Raw genomic sequence first — 14,343 nt, 5'->3', positions numbered from 1 at the left:
GTAAAGACATGTAATTATAATTATACATATTGACTTCATTGCCTGCACTGATATTAGTTATAATCTATCTTTGATCGCTACAAAAGAGGTTAGTTTAGAAAACTATCATTCCATCTTTTGGAAAATTCATGATTCTTACCTACAACCAATATTGTTAGTACCAAAACCCATAAGATTATGACCTTTCTCATATAATGCGAAAGACTCAAAATCCCCCTATCTTCAACATTCAATTTCTATCAATTATTCTTTCATAAACTTCTATGCATTATACTTCTTTTCAAGACAACACTTTCTTGCACATGCATAAACAAAAGTAAAATTACTTTTTACTTTTGCATGCATTAACAAGTACCAAAACTACAACTATTAAACACATGCAACAACTTAATTACAATCTGCAAAATTACTATCGTATCTTGGGTTCCTTGAAATATTGGAAGAACAATAGTAGTAAAATTTCAGCCGAATATGAGTAGCAAGTAGAAGGAACAACAAGTGATATTTCAGCAAAAAATGGGCTGCAAATAGAGTAGACAACACTTGATCTTTCAACAGAAAATGGGCTGTAAATAGAGTGGTCAACAAGAGATATTTCAACATAAAATGAGCTGGAACAACACTTGTCTTCTTGAGCTTGTTTTCACCAAAGCTCTAATACCATGTTGAAATTCTGATTTTTTATGCTGTTACAATCATTTATTGCAAAACTTCTTTATGTTGCAATATTAGATAAGCAATCATAGATAAAACATAAAGCAAATGCACAATAAAAGACAACCAAGGACAAAATGAGATAGAGAATTTAGGTCCAATGACCAGGGAAAAACCCACAAAAGGAAAACCCAACTAGATTCTTCTTCTATTAGAAATCAATTGTTCAGTAGAGATATAAAGTACAATTAGAGATCAAGAGAATGAGTAAGTTCACCCAAATCTGAACAAGTTGTAGCATGAAGATCATTGGTAGCTGTTGACCACTACCGGTCAACCGCCCATAGTAGTACACCCCCTTTTCTTCGCAAACAGGGATAGCGCTTGATCGACATGTCCGTGCCATTCGACAGTCATCGACAGCATGATCAATTTATTTTGTAAACCCAGTCTGCATGTATAAATTGTAAATAATCTTAGCAGATATGAGTCATGTCTGTAAATTTCGTAGGTGGACCTAATTTTCTAAGTGATAATCTACGTCCCGGAAGGTTTTTCGTCTCACCGATCCATGATCGGCAGAGTTTTCCTTCAGCCTAACCCCAAAGCCGGTATGGATTTTGTCATTAGAATCTTAGGAGAATCCTAGTGTGTTAATCTGCTAGATTATAGTTGTGTCGCAGAACTGGGTGATTTATGAGGGTCTATGTCAAATGGGTTTTCCCCTTTGAGATGTAAAATTGTTAAAGTCATGATGTAAAGTGTCTTGAGGGTTAGGAAATGTTTTAATCCCTCATAAGTCCTAAGTCCTAGGTCCTAGGGAATTTTTTCCAAAGGCTAAGTTCGAGGATCCATTTAAAAATGAATTAAAAATTAAAAAATTAAAAATAAATAAATAAATAACTGAAAAAAAAATAAAAATAAAATAAAAATAATAATAAAAAATAAAAAATAATAAATTTTTTTAAAATAAAGCAAAAACCCTAAAAAATAATAAAATAATAATATTTTGAGTAAATACATGCAAAATTTCATTTTTTAAATGAATTAACAAATTCGACAGATGAGATTAAGAGATGTCTTGATCCTCATCGACGGTCGAGATCATTTCGACATGGATCACTCGAACTAGCCGTTGGGATCATTTCCTTTAAGTAGGGTGCTAGGGGTCATTTGAGATAAGATCTGTGAGTCTTGTGCTGAAGAAGCTCTCTTGTAGTTCATTTTTTTTGTGCAATAAAGAAGACTTTGGGGTTAAAAATCTTGCTAGTGTTACTCTTCTGAAAATGCTGTAAGATTGTTCTATTTGTTCTGCATAATTTTATTTTCAGCCATTAATGATAGCTTAATGAAGATTGATCTAGGCACAGGTATCTTGTCTCATCTTTGGGGTTTGAATGATAGTTTAGATTCTGAAATATAGTGGCAGGTATCTCCATTTGATCGGGGTTTCACTATTGTTTTCTCCTTCTGTGTTGATGGTTGATTTAAGCTGTGCAGGAAATCCTTTTTTCAGATTACCGGGCGTTAGGGGAAGTTGTCGGCTGAACCAGCCAACTCCCGAGTTGTGTTTTCTGAAAGAGCCCAGCCAGTTCTTGATCCCGGGCTTATCATTCGAATTTTATTTTTTATGAATGCGTGCAGGGTTTTCTGAAGCATTTTACATTTAAATTAAATTATGATAATATTACTGTGATTATTGCTAAATCTGGCATTTCAGGGGCCAAAATCTGTAAATTAACCAGCTTTTGGGGTTTCAAATATTGTTGTATGCATTATGTTGCGGTTTTTCTTCTCTCTTGCAGATTACAGGTACATCTGATCTAGAAACTCTCAGGGTTTCATTAGGAGCTTTCAATTTCTTCTGAGAGCTTGGCTTTGGACCTGTGCTATCCCATCTACCATGCCACGTCTCACGCAGACTTGATCTAAAACCTCAAAATACATGTTGGGGTTTTCTGGCAGTTTCGTTCATATATCTGAGCGTTGCAAATCGCCATCAGAACTCGCACAATATTGAGAGGACACAGATCTTGGCCAAATTATCTTGTCCACGGGTTGGCATACTCGTGCATACGGTGAAAATCATCAGTTTTCTTCTACGTAAGGTAACCACGGCATCTCACGCAGGCGAAGCAGGTGATTTCCGAATTGGCTGTAGCGTGCTTTTCAATTCATCGATGCTTTTTCTTTTACGTGGGTTCTTCTTGGATGCTTAAAGAATATTTTTGCCAAAAAGAACAAGCTCCCGATTCGGAATTCTCCTTGCTCACAGTTATGCATAGCCTTTTCCAATCAACATAACAGCAAATCAATTTCTGTGGAGGGTGGATTGCGGTGAAGCCCATCTGCGTCCCCTGGATATGATTCAGTGTTAAAGATTGTCCTTTCATGCCTTGGCCCAAGTGCTTTATTTAGTGAAGGGTTATCGTTCACTCTGATAGTGTAGATCTTTGGATAGAACGAAGACGGTGGAAGGCCCTGCATTTTCTAGTGGAACAAGTTGCTACTATCATGATCAACGCCGCCACAGCATCCAGTGTGAGAGAATGACTGTGCATTTATGCGTGTAGTCATCAGGTGAAATATTCCGCTCCAAGTAAGAAGCCCGGTCTCAAATGACTCGTTCCAAGCCAGAGACTCTCAGGTAATCTGTCCGCCGTCTTCACTCTCGGGCCAGGTAATGACTGCGTATCGTTTTTTTCTTATTTGTCTCAGCATGAGTAAGTCGCATTTCAGTCCAGGGTTTTGATTTTGTTTTGATGATAAGCGTTCAGTGTTTTAGTAGATCTATTCTTAAATCTGACGTTAAGATATTTTATTGCATAGTTTGTAGTTTATTTACTTACTTAGATTGTAGTTTAGCATTAGAAAGGTTTTCCCTTCCTTTTTTTTAGGATTTGTTTAGATTTTAATTTAGTTTTATTTTAGTTTTAGATTTACTTTGAAAATCTTAAAAATTTCAAATCATATAAAAAAAAAAAAAAGAAGGGAAATGAATTTTGCAATTTCAGTTTTAGCCCGGGAAATTTTTAGTTTTCATCTTTTGTGCTGAGGCTAATATTTTGGCGTGGGAGTTAATTTTTATCGTGTTTAAATGTTCATTTAAAGATTGACTGCATATATGTAATCTCTGGTGGTTGTTTAAAGCATTTACTCTTTTAAGTTGAGCTATTGAGCCTTTATGGTTATCTTGTATCTGGCAAAAGTTAAGCTTTTCATGATAAATGATCGCTCTTCATGGTTTATATTGTTGCAGTATCTGGTACTTAATCGATTAAACATTAACTGCACAAGGCACTGGTCCACTAAATTAATAAAATCATTTTAGTGCTTTGTGTCTCCCAAACCAACTGGTCGACAGTTGGTCACCCATTTTTCTGTAGGGTCTACCCCCCTTAGCCACGGGAGACAGGCTTAAACGGAGAGATCGGGGATCAGAGTGACAGCTCCCGGTCTGAGCGTTGTCGTGTCAATCTGTGCGACAACATTTTTTGGCGCCGTTGCCGGGGACATTTTATTCTCGGCGTTTCAACGACAATCATCCTTCTCATTTTTTATCTTTTCATCTGGTCCGGCAACGCCAACATTTTTTGGCGTCGTTGCCGGGGATACTTTATTCTCGGTGTTTCAACGACTTTTTATCATTCATCGTTCATCATTCTATCATTCGTCTGGCCCGACAACGCCAACATTTTTTGGCGCCGTTGCCGGGGACAGAGTTTTTTCCGTCCTTGGTTTACTCGACATTCATCTTCTCATTTTTCATCATCTTTCATCTTTCTCATCTCTCATTTGAGCTGGCAGATTCAACATTTTTTGGCATCATTTGGATCTTATCTTTCGTCATATCAACAACTTGTCTTCGATTTGTTTCTTGTTTGGGTGGTGACTCCATTTTCTTATTTTTCCCAGACAAGAAACCTCCCTCATATCTACTTGTTGGTTGATTTTTGGATCCTAGAATTAGATTCATTGTTCAAGTGGACTCCACTTCTTTCACATCTCTTAATTTTCTTGAGCAGAAATCTCTTTCTATCATCCATTTGATCCCTTATTATTTGTAGTGACCTAATTTCGAATTTACAGCAACCATATAAATACACATAAAATTTGAAAACAATAATGCATAAAACTGTAAGCTGCACCTACCTGAACTGCTGGCGGACTTCCGATTCTGTCACTGAACTGGCGATCCTGAACTGCTGACTGATTTGATTCAATTTCGAGATGGCCAATACCACCCAACCAGACAGAGCAACCTGGTTGCTCAATCCAGAAAGCTCTCCACAGAGGCTCTCTGTCCCTCCGTGCCCAGAACTCAGATCACTCAAAGCTCTTCCACTGAAAGTCTCTTCTCCTGGTTTCCTGTTGACGAATTTACACCCCTCTGGTTTTTCTCCCCCTCCTCCAGGTTCAGGCCTCCGCTATTTATTCCCTGGCCTGGCGGTGGCCGCCCCCCCCACTTGCAGCCACCGCCTTCCATGCATTGAAGGCCCTCAGATATTTCTTCACTGACTTCTGCGTTCTGTAATCAATACTCAGCTGGTTCGGACGCGCTTTTATTAATGGGCTGGGGTGGCTCATAGGTAGGTTATTGCATAGAATATCATGAATCATTTTATGGACCTTAGCATATACACCTTTCGTATAATCTGCAAAGTTTTAATTTACATACTTTATAACATTCCTTTATATAAAGTCTCATTTATACTTTATAACATTATATATAAAGTTTTATTTATACTTTATCACAATTATACTTTATACAAAGTTAGATATATATATACATACTTTATAAAATTCAATTACATGTTTTGTAATATTAATATATATATATATATTACATGGTTAAGTTATATATATTATAAAGTTTAAACTTATATATGTTTTAAATTTAAATTATATATATATAAACTTATCATACTTATAGTTTTTTTTTTTTTAAATTTCCACATAATTGGTTTTATTATAGAGTTTAAAACTTTATAAGATAGATTAATTTAGCAGGGTTGTTACATACACTCCCCCTTCTGAAAACTTCGTCCCGAAGTTAGAGCTTTTAGGTTCAAGGTTTTAATGACCTTTTCTATCCAGGTCCCCAAGCTATTCAAACTCATCCTATCCTTCCTAATCTCTTCTGCTCCCATCCTATCCATCCTCTACTAGAGTATGCCATGGCGTCAATTTACTGACCTAACCATTCATAACACGAAGGTAACAGCGTCGGCTATACCGACCTGATTCCCAGTAGGCATCCGGCAGTCATCATCACACGTCTAGGGGAGCGTGACTCGCACAGTCCTCCCATGACTCCAGGTTTCGGAGGATAAACGGTGGGTAACACCTCCACCCCTCCAGTAGTATCAGGGCTACTACCCTATCATAGAATCACTTTGAGCTTTAACTGATCTGAGTTCTGTCATCACGTGGTCATCTCGAAAATTGGATCAATTATCTGCAATCATAGTTTATCTGCAATCTTACACTTACCCAACATTTGTAAAATGTGCATCAGCATGTTCGAAATAACTTATGTACTATCTACATATGATACTATAGCATAACAGAATTTTGTTATTTTCTATGCATGTATTCTGACTTTTCTATAGGATGTATTCACTTCCTGTCTTTTATTTCAGTTGCTCATTTTGACATGCATAAAATAAAACAGATTTATATTGTTTCAATTTCTACCAGAAGTAAGATCATTTGACGGTCTTATCTTTACTTCAACATTTATAATTTAGTAATATAATCACATATATTGTTTTGGTATCCATGTACCAGCAGGAATTAAACACATATTATTTTGGTATCCACGTACCAGCAGGAATTTAAACATATATTATGCCGCAAAGTTTCATGTTTATCACTAATCATTCAAATGTTTTTGGTTCTCTGACAGAGGTGAAGTAAATATATACTAAACATAGTGTAAAGTTCTTCAAAATGGACATAAACTAGGGTATCTTTGACACATGTCTTCTGTATTTTCCCAAGTCGCTGATCCAGGACTATACTTGTCCCACTGGACCTTAACTTGGTCCACCAGGCGGTTCCTCAGCTGTCGGACTCTACGTTCCAGTATACGTAACGGTTCGACCGTTATGACTCCCTCGTCCGATACCTACAATTCTTTCCACTGGATGTTATGAGATAGATCAGCTACATAATGTCGTAACACAGAAACATGAAATACATTATGAATTCTATGCAGGTGAGGTGGCAGGGCAAGACGATAGGCAACAGGTCCAACTCTTTCCACGATTTTAAACGGTCCTATAAATCAGGGTGACAGCTTTGTCCCTTTTCCGAATCGAATAGTACTTTTATTTGGCTTGATGCGGACGAAGACCTGGTCCCCTACTTCATACCTCCTATCAGTTCGGTGAGCATCAGCATAACTCTTTTGTCTATCCTGTGCTTCCTTTAATCGCTGTCTAATCTGTCTGACCTGCGCTTCCATTTCATGGATTAATTCTGGCCCTATTATTACTCGATCTTCTAACCTGTCCCAACTTAACGGTGTTCTGCACGGTCTGCCATATAAAGCTTCAAATGGAGGCATCCCAATCGAACTGTGGTAACTGTTGTTGTATGCGAATTCCACCAAGGGTAAATACTTTTCCCAATGGGATTGCTGATCCATTACATACATCCGCAACATGTCTTCAAGTACTTGATTTACTCTTTCAGTCTGCCCATCAGTCTCAGGATGGTAAGCCGTGCTTAAATTTCGCTGAGTATCTAAGGCTGTCTGCATGCACGTCCAGAATCTGGAAGTGAATCGCGAATCTCTATCGGATATAATCTTCTTAGGTACTCCATGAAATCTGATAATTTCGTTTAAGAATACTCGAGCTACGTCAGCAACATCATAAGTATCTCTTACCGGAATAAAATGGGCGCTTTTTGTTAATTTATCCACCACTACCAGAATGGCATTGTGTCTTTGAGGAGTAAGAGGTAGTCCAGTGATAAAATCCATAGAGATGGTCTCCCATTTAGACATAGGTATGTCGTGGGGTTGTAAGAGACCCGCTGGGTGACAATGATCTGCCTTTACTTGCTGACATTCCATACATTTTGCAACAAATTGAGCGATATCACGCTTCATGCCTGCCCAAAAGAAGAGTTTCTTGGTATCCGCATACATTTTCCCTACTCCAGGATGAGCACAATATACGACTTTGTGAGCTTCCCTGAGGATGGTATCTCGAAGATCTTTATCATCAGGAATGTACATCCTTCCATGGAATCGCAAGATCCCATCGCTTTCTAATTCATAACCCTCGAACTTAGATTCTTTTGTCTTAATCCCCTCAAGACTTGCCCTCACCTTTAAATACCAACTGTCTTTTATAAGACGATCTAGTACTCGTTGTCTTAAATCCACTTTAATGGGTATGAGAGAAAATATCCGGGGTCTCCTGCTTAAGGCATCGGCTACTACATTTTCTTTTCCCTTAATATATGATATTCCGAAGTCATATTCACTTAGGAATTCACTCCATCGCCTTTGCCTGGCATTTAAGTCTCTTTGGGTGAACAAATATTGTAGACTTTGATGGTCGCTTTTAAGTGTAAAATGTCGTCCCACCAGATAGTGTCTCCAGATCTTTAAAGCTAGCATTACAGCGGCCAATTCTAAATCGTGAGTAGCATAGAGTTCTTCATGAGGTTTTAGCTTTCTGGAAGCATAAGCTATCACTCCCCTGTCCTGCATTAACACTGCACCCAGCCCTTGCTTGGATGCATCAGTACATACCGTAAAGTCCTTGCCCATATCAGGGACTCTTAGGATTGGTGCACTGGTGAGTAGTCTTTTGAGTTCAGAGAATGCATTATTACATTCCTCGGTCCACTCATACTTAACACCTTTACGCTGGAGGGTTGTGATTGGCTTTGCGATTTTGGAGAATCCCTCCACAAATCTCCGGTAATAACCTGCTAAGCCCATAAAGCTTCGTATCTCATGTGCATTTTTCGGTATTGGCCATTCCATGATTGCTTTTACCTTCTCAGGATCTACTGAAATCCCTTCACCTGATATGATGTGACCCAAATAATGAATCTTTTCCTGAAAGAAGGAACACTTGGACAGTTTTCCGTATAACTGACGTTCTCTAAGGCAGGACAGTACTAACCGCAAATGCTCTTTATGCTCTTCTTCATTCTTGGAATAGATGAGAATATCATCTAAAAAGACTTGTACAAATTTATCAAGATATTGACGGAAAACACTGTTCATAAGATTCATGAATACGGCTGGCGCATTTGTTAACCCAAATGGTACCACAGTAAATTCATAGTGCCCAAAACGTGTCCGGAATGCTGTCTTAGAGATATCATTTTTCAGAAATCCTTAGCTGATGATACCCTGATCGAAGATCAATTTTTGAAAAGACAGAAGCTCCTTTCATTTGATCGAAAAGATCATCGATTCACGGCATAGGGTATTGATTCTTTACTGTAGCTCGATTCAAGTCCCGATAGTCTATGCATAATCTTAAGGATCCATCTTTCTTCTTCACAAAAATTACAGGAGCGCCCCAAGGTGAGGTACTGGGCCGAATAAGCCCTATATCGAGTAGTTCCTTCAACTGGATTTGCAATTCCTGAAGTTCTGGAGCTGTCATTCTATAAGGTGTTTTAGAGATCGGTTGGGTACCTGGCTTTAATTCAATAGTGAGATCCAATTCTCTTACCGGGGGTAATCCAGGTAGTTCTTTTGGAAATACATCCGGGAACTCGGCTAGCACCGGATATTGTTCTAAGGATGGTCCCTTTTCCTGGCTTACTTCGTGAATTGCATAAGCCTGACAACCCTTTCTTAAACAACGCTTCACCTGCATTGCCGAAATGTAGCGCAAAGAAATTTCTCTCTTAATTCCTTGAATTTGGATTACTTCTCCCTCATCATTTAAGCCCAAAATCCTTTTCCCATAACAATCTACCCACGCTTGGTGAGCTTCCAGCCAATCCATACCTATGATAAGATCATACGTCCCTAGGGTGGTGACATAGACTTTTAGTTTAGTCGAACAGACCCCTAGGTCAATTTTGCATTGATCCACACTCAAGTCTACGGTTTGGAGTTCTCCTGAGGCCATTTCCACTTGGTGGAAATCATTTTGTCTACGAGCTGCCAGCCCACATTTGTTTAATGCATATGATGAAATGAAACTATCTGTGGCACCAGTATCAAATAAGATTTTGAGTTTTACACCATTGATAATACCTGAAGATTCCACTACAGTGGATTGATGGGCTGCTTGGTCGTGGTTGACTACTGCATGAATCCTATGATTACTTCGCTTGGCTGATATCGGCTCCCTCCCAGTGCTTTGCAATATGTCCGATGACGCTTCTGGGCAGTTACGCTGGAAATGCGGCCCCCCACATCCCCAACAATTGAGCTGCGCTGATCCTCTTGAATCGAGGTGTGAATTTCTAGAGAACGAGCCGCGTCCTCCCATGTTGGTTCCTCTCGCACCCCTTCCTCTACCGGTAGTCCCTCGCGATGCCCACGGTCTGGTGCTGGACGATTCCGCAGCTATAGTGTTTACAGCCATGGGAACTCTTGTCCCCATACTTGGGGTAAACCTGTTACCGTAAGGTGGCCTCGAGCTACCTCCTCTGAAAAAGTTCCGGGGAGCCTTCCCTGGAAGTCCTGATTGTAAAGGCCCTGCTGGCCCTATATCCTTTTTGATTCCAAGGTGTTCTTCTGCATAACGGCTACATTCGACTGCCTCGGCTACCGATGATGGTTTCCACATACTTACCAAGGCTTTGATGCGAGGGTTTAACCCAAATATGAAGCGTTCAGCTTGACGTTCATCAGAGTCTAAGTAGGGAATGTATTTTACCAGCTCCATAAACCTTATTTCGTACTCTTCCACCGTTTTACTTCCCTGAATTAGTGTATGAAAGGCTCTGGCTTGCTGCTGTTGAAAGTATGGAGGTAAATACTTCGCGTGGAACCTTTCCTCAAACAGATCCCAAGGAACGTTGTCTGATGTAAGGTGTAGCTGCTTTTCCAGGTTTCCCCACCAAATCAGGGCACTTTCCTTTAGTTGAAACACGTCAATTTTTGTTTTTGCTGAAGGCGAATATTCTCTTAAGCTAAAGCACCGGTTCATCCCCTCCAACCATGCCTCAGCGCGTTCACCAGCTCGACCTCCCGAAAATTCTGGGAGTCTAATTTTCTGAAGCTCTCTAGAGATGTCTTCTCTCAATCCTCTGGGCTCCAAATTATGTGGTTCCGCTGAACTGGTGGCTACATGCTGAAATTCCTCTTTGTTTTTAGCCTTAGTTGATTCCTTTAATGTTTCCAACAAGGCCTCCAAAGAGTTCATTATCACAGTCAACTCTGGCGTTGGAGCGTTTGATGTTGACGGTTGCCTTGGTGGTGACGAGGGTGAGGGGGATGGCGATGGTGACGGTGGCGGCATTAATGGTGATGATGCTGCCTGGTCACGTCGTCGTCGCTCATACGTCTTTACCATCGTAATGGTCCCTGAACACAAATAAAATGTATATATATAAAAAAAAAATTGAGGCGGATAACCAAATTTTAACACACCAATTTCTTTGCAACTTCACATTTAAAACGGGTATAGTTTTGCTATTTTTACCCGCTAGGCGGATCTTACTGGTACCGAGGTCAAGGAGGGTGGTCACGCGACCTCCTTGTCCTAATGCAGGGTTTTCTAAAAATGAATAATGCAGAAGTGTATGGTTATTAGCCCCTAAGGTAAGACATCCCAAGGCTTATTTACCTAACAACACCCACAAAATGAAAATGTTAGATGTCTCGATCACAAGGTACATCGGTAACATACCCGTCATACCTTAACCTGACTATTACATTTAAGGGGTCATATATATTTATGTCCCGAATATATTACTGGGATGAGGATTTAATCCATAAAAGAAGGATTGGTTCCTTTCCTTACTAGCCTAAAACCTAGGAAGAAAAATGATGTGTTCCATAAGGTCCATGTCTCATTATGACAGACGCAGAATTTTCGCCTTCTTATTCTGATCTAGAATTTACTGATATCTCTGCATAGTCTATTGTGCAGAAATATTTAATAAAATTTTGTTATATAAATATGAATAATGCACATTTTCCACAGACAGAATTTTGGAAAATCTCATACTATGTAGACTGACATTTCATATATCAAGTTTGACTGGTGGATTAAAGTTCGACCTTGAAAATTACTCTTACTTTTACCCTACGTACAAAGTATATATTTAATTTAATATTATATTTTACTTAATGCCTATAATCTACATTAGATTTCCATGTAAGCATGCATGGTCAGTCTCATCCCAACGTGAATATTGTTGTTGTTAGGAAAACGAATTCTATGCTTTTCATAAAAGTACATTATTATTTAAAAAAAATTTAGCATAGAGCTTTTATGATGTATCCTAGGGTCCCAATAGCAAAATGGCTTTGTCATCGAGGTTTTATATCAATACCGGGTGTATAAAACAAAATAAAACATGTTGACATGGTAATGTTTAAGGAATCTATTCTTAAACAATTTCATGGCTTCTTAGTAGAAAAGCAAAGTTTTCAACCGCTCTTCTTGGTACTTGTCCATACATCCACGTGTTACATCATAATCCACAGCAAACCCGTAAGATACAAAGGACGTGCCAAGCCCGTGTACCATGTGGCCACCACACCTCCAAACCGTCACGTATTTCAGATCCCACAGGAGCCATATGCCTTCACGTCTCCACCAGACTGTGCCTTTTCGACACAGGTCCAGCGCTTTGACCAAGACCAAGCGTCAAGTCACAGGGAAGGAGCCCATGAGGGTATATGCAAGACGTGTCCATTAATCTTCACAGTTTTATCGTGGTGCTCCAATATGAAGTTGAAACACAATTTGGATAACGGGCTAACGGTGTATTTGTTTTCCAACAGCCCGAACAATAAGAAATCCTTGCGGTTCTCTGCCTCTCATAATTTATATATCATGAAATTGCGGTTCAGAAATTCGGTGGGATGAGAGAATCCTCAACATAACACGTGCAATCCATCCACTCTAATTAAACATTACCAGTTTCATTTTCTATGTAGATTAATCTATTGCTTATGTTATATATCATAAGTTATATATTATAACTAATTTCATTAACAACCCTAAAAAAAATGTTACTTTGCAAATCTCACCGTATATAAAAATTTCAACTATGATTACCATTACATTCATTAATGGTAACGGTATGGCATCTCATGGATCAGAAAAGGCCTCTGAAAAGTAAATGGGCCACCAGAAATTAAAAAAAATAAATAAAATTATTGGTGTTTTAACTCTGTCTTTTGTGCATTGATCCATGAACCAAACACTGTCGTATTAATTCACTAATAGAATCGAACTTGAAAATCATTCTAATTTCTGTCACGACACCAAATATATATAGAGAGCTAAATATTTTACTTTTATTAATTGAATTAGTTTCTATTTGGAAATGGCATAGTCTCTCTTTTAATTGAATTAGTTTTCGTATGAATGACATAAACGAATAAAGTATCCACCCAGGTTCGAAGCCTACCTTCTGCGAAGGACAAACTATGAGTAATAGCTATAAACGCTAACCTCACTCATACGCGATCAAGGCAGAGCCGAGAAGAAATTAAAACATCAATTGACTCCCCGGCATATTAATTGAGTAATTTCATGGATGCACACTAGAAGAGGGTTACCTCACTCCATTTTTCGACTCTGACGAGTAGGAACGATCATTGCGATTCTTACAACAGACAGCACGACAAAAAAAATATATATATATATATTGAGACTCCAATTGCACATTCAATTATATTAACTAAATTGATTATTTTCCCCGTAAATTTTCTGGATATTACGACAACCGAGATATTATCACCAGCGCGGAGACTATTAGAAATATAGATTGACAAGGCCTAAGAAATTCATTCATATATTCACTCATAATTAAATTTCGTGATTACATAGAGTTCAACCACAGAACGTAACCGTAAATTTCTTATTTGATAAAAATTTTAGGCAGCAGCTCAACAGAAAATTACACGATGCCATTCAATCATAAGCCGTAACTCCGCAAACGCACATGCTCAGGCCAGAGGTTCTGAAGAAAATGAAATCCAGAATGCGGTGGCCCTTGGGTAAGGTGGCCAGCGGTAAGGCCTGAACATTTCTTTGACGAGAAGGGCCCACTCATCGAGTGACTCCTAGTGCAAGGAGAGGACGAGCTAGGTGACAGGATCGATCCTCTCCAAATGCGATAAGGTAGATGAGCGGAGATGCTCCAGGATTTAAATGCGATTGGAACAGAGACCCTAGAGACCCGGTCAGACTCGGTCTCGCTATGGGCTTGAAGGTTCTCTGATTGATTAATGAGGTAGACCGAACCTCTTGAGACAGTCGCAGGCCTTGAGGCCGAATTAGAAGGGGATTCTTGAGCGACTAGAAGGCGGAATCAGCAGGTCCTGGGCAGAATTAAATCACAGCGTACAGGAGCGTAGGGTTGGGAGGTCCGAAGGTTTGAACAGGGCTCTGATACCATGTGTAGTGACCTAATTTCGAATTTACAGCAACCATATAAATACACATAAAATTTGAAAACAATAATGCATAAAACTGTAAGCTGCACCTACCTGAACTGCTGGCGGACTTCCGA

General features: G+C 39.1%; 1 protein-coding gene across 5 annotated transcripts in view; it reads left to right on the top strand.

The window, feature by feature from the left end:
- LOC149139312 (proline iminopeptidase-like) overlaps positions 1–14,343 on the top strand; it is a 392,388-nt gene that overhangs the window by 249,002 nt on the left and 129,043 nt on the right. The gene's annotated exons all lie outside the window — the stretch shown is intronic.

Source organism: Pinus tabuliformis, chromosome X (assembly GCF_031772625.1).
Source record: "Pinus tabuliformis cultivar Carrire ecotype Pingquan chromosome X, CPIR1, whole genome shotgun sequence".
Taxonomy (NCBI): Eukaryota; Viridiplantae; Streptophyta; class Pinopsida; order Pinales; family Pinaceae; genus Pinus; species Pinus tabuliformis.
Note: the sequence above shows the minus strand (reverse complement) of the source record. Positions and strands in the feature narration are given on the sequence as shown.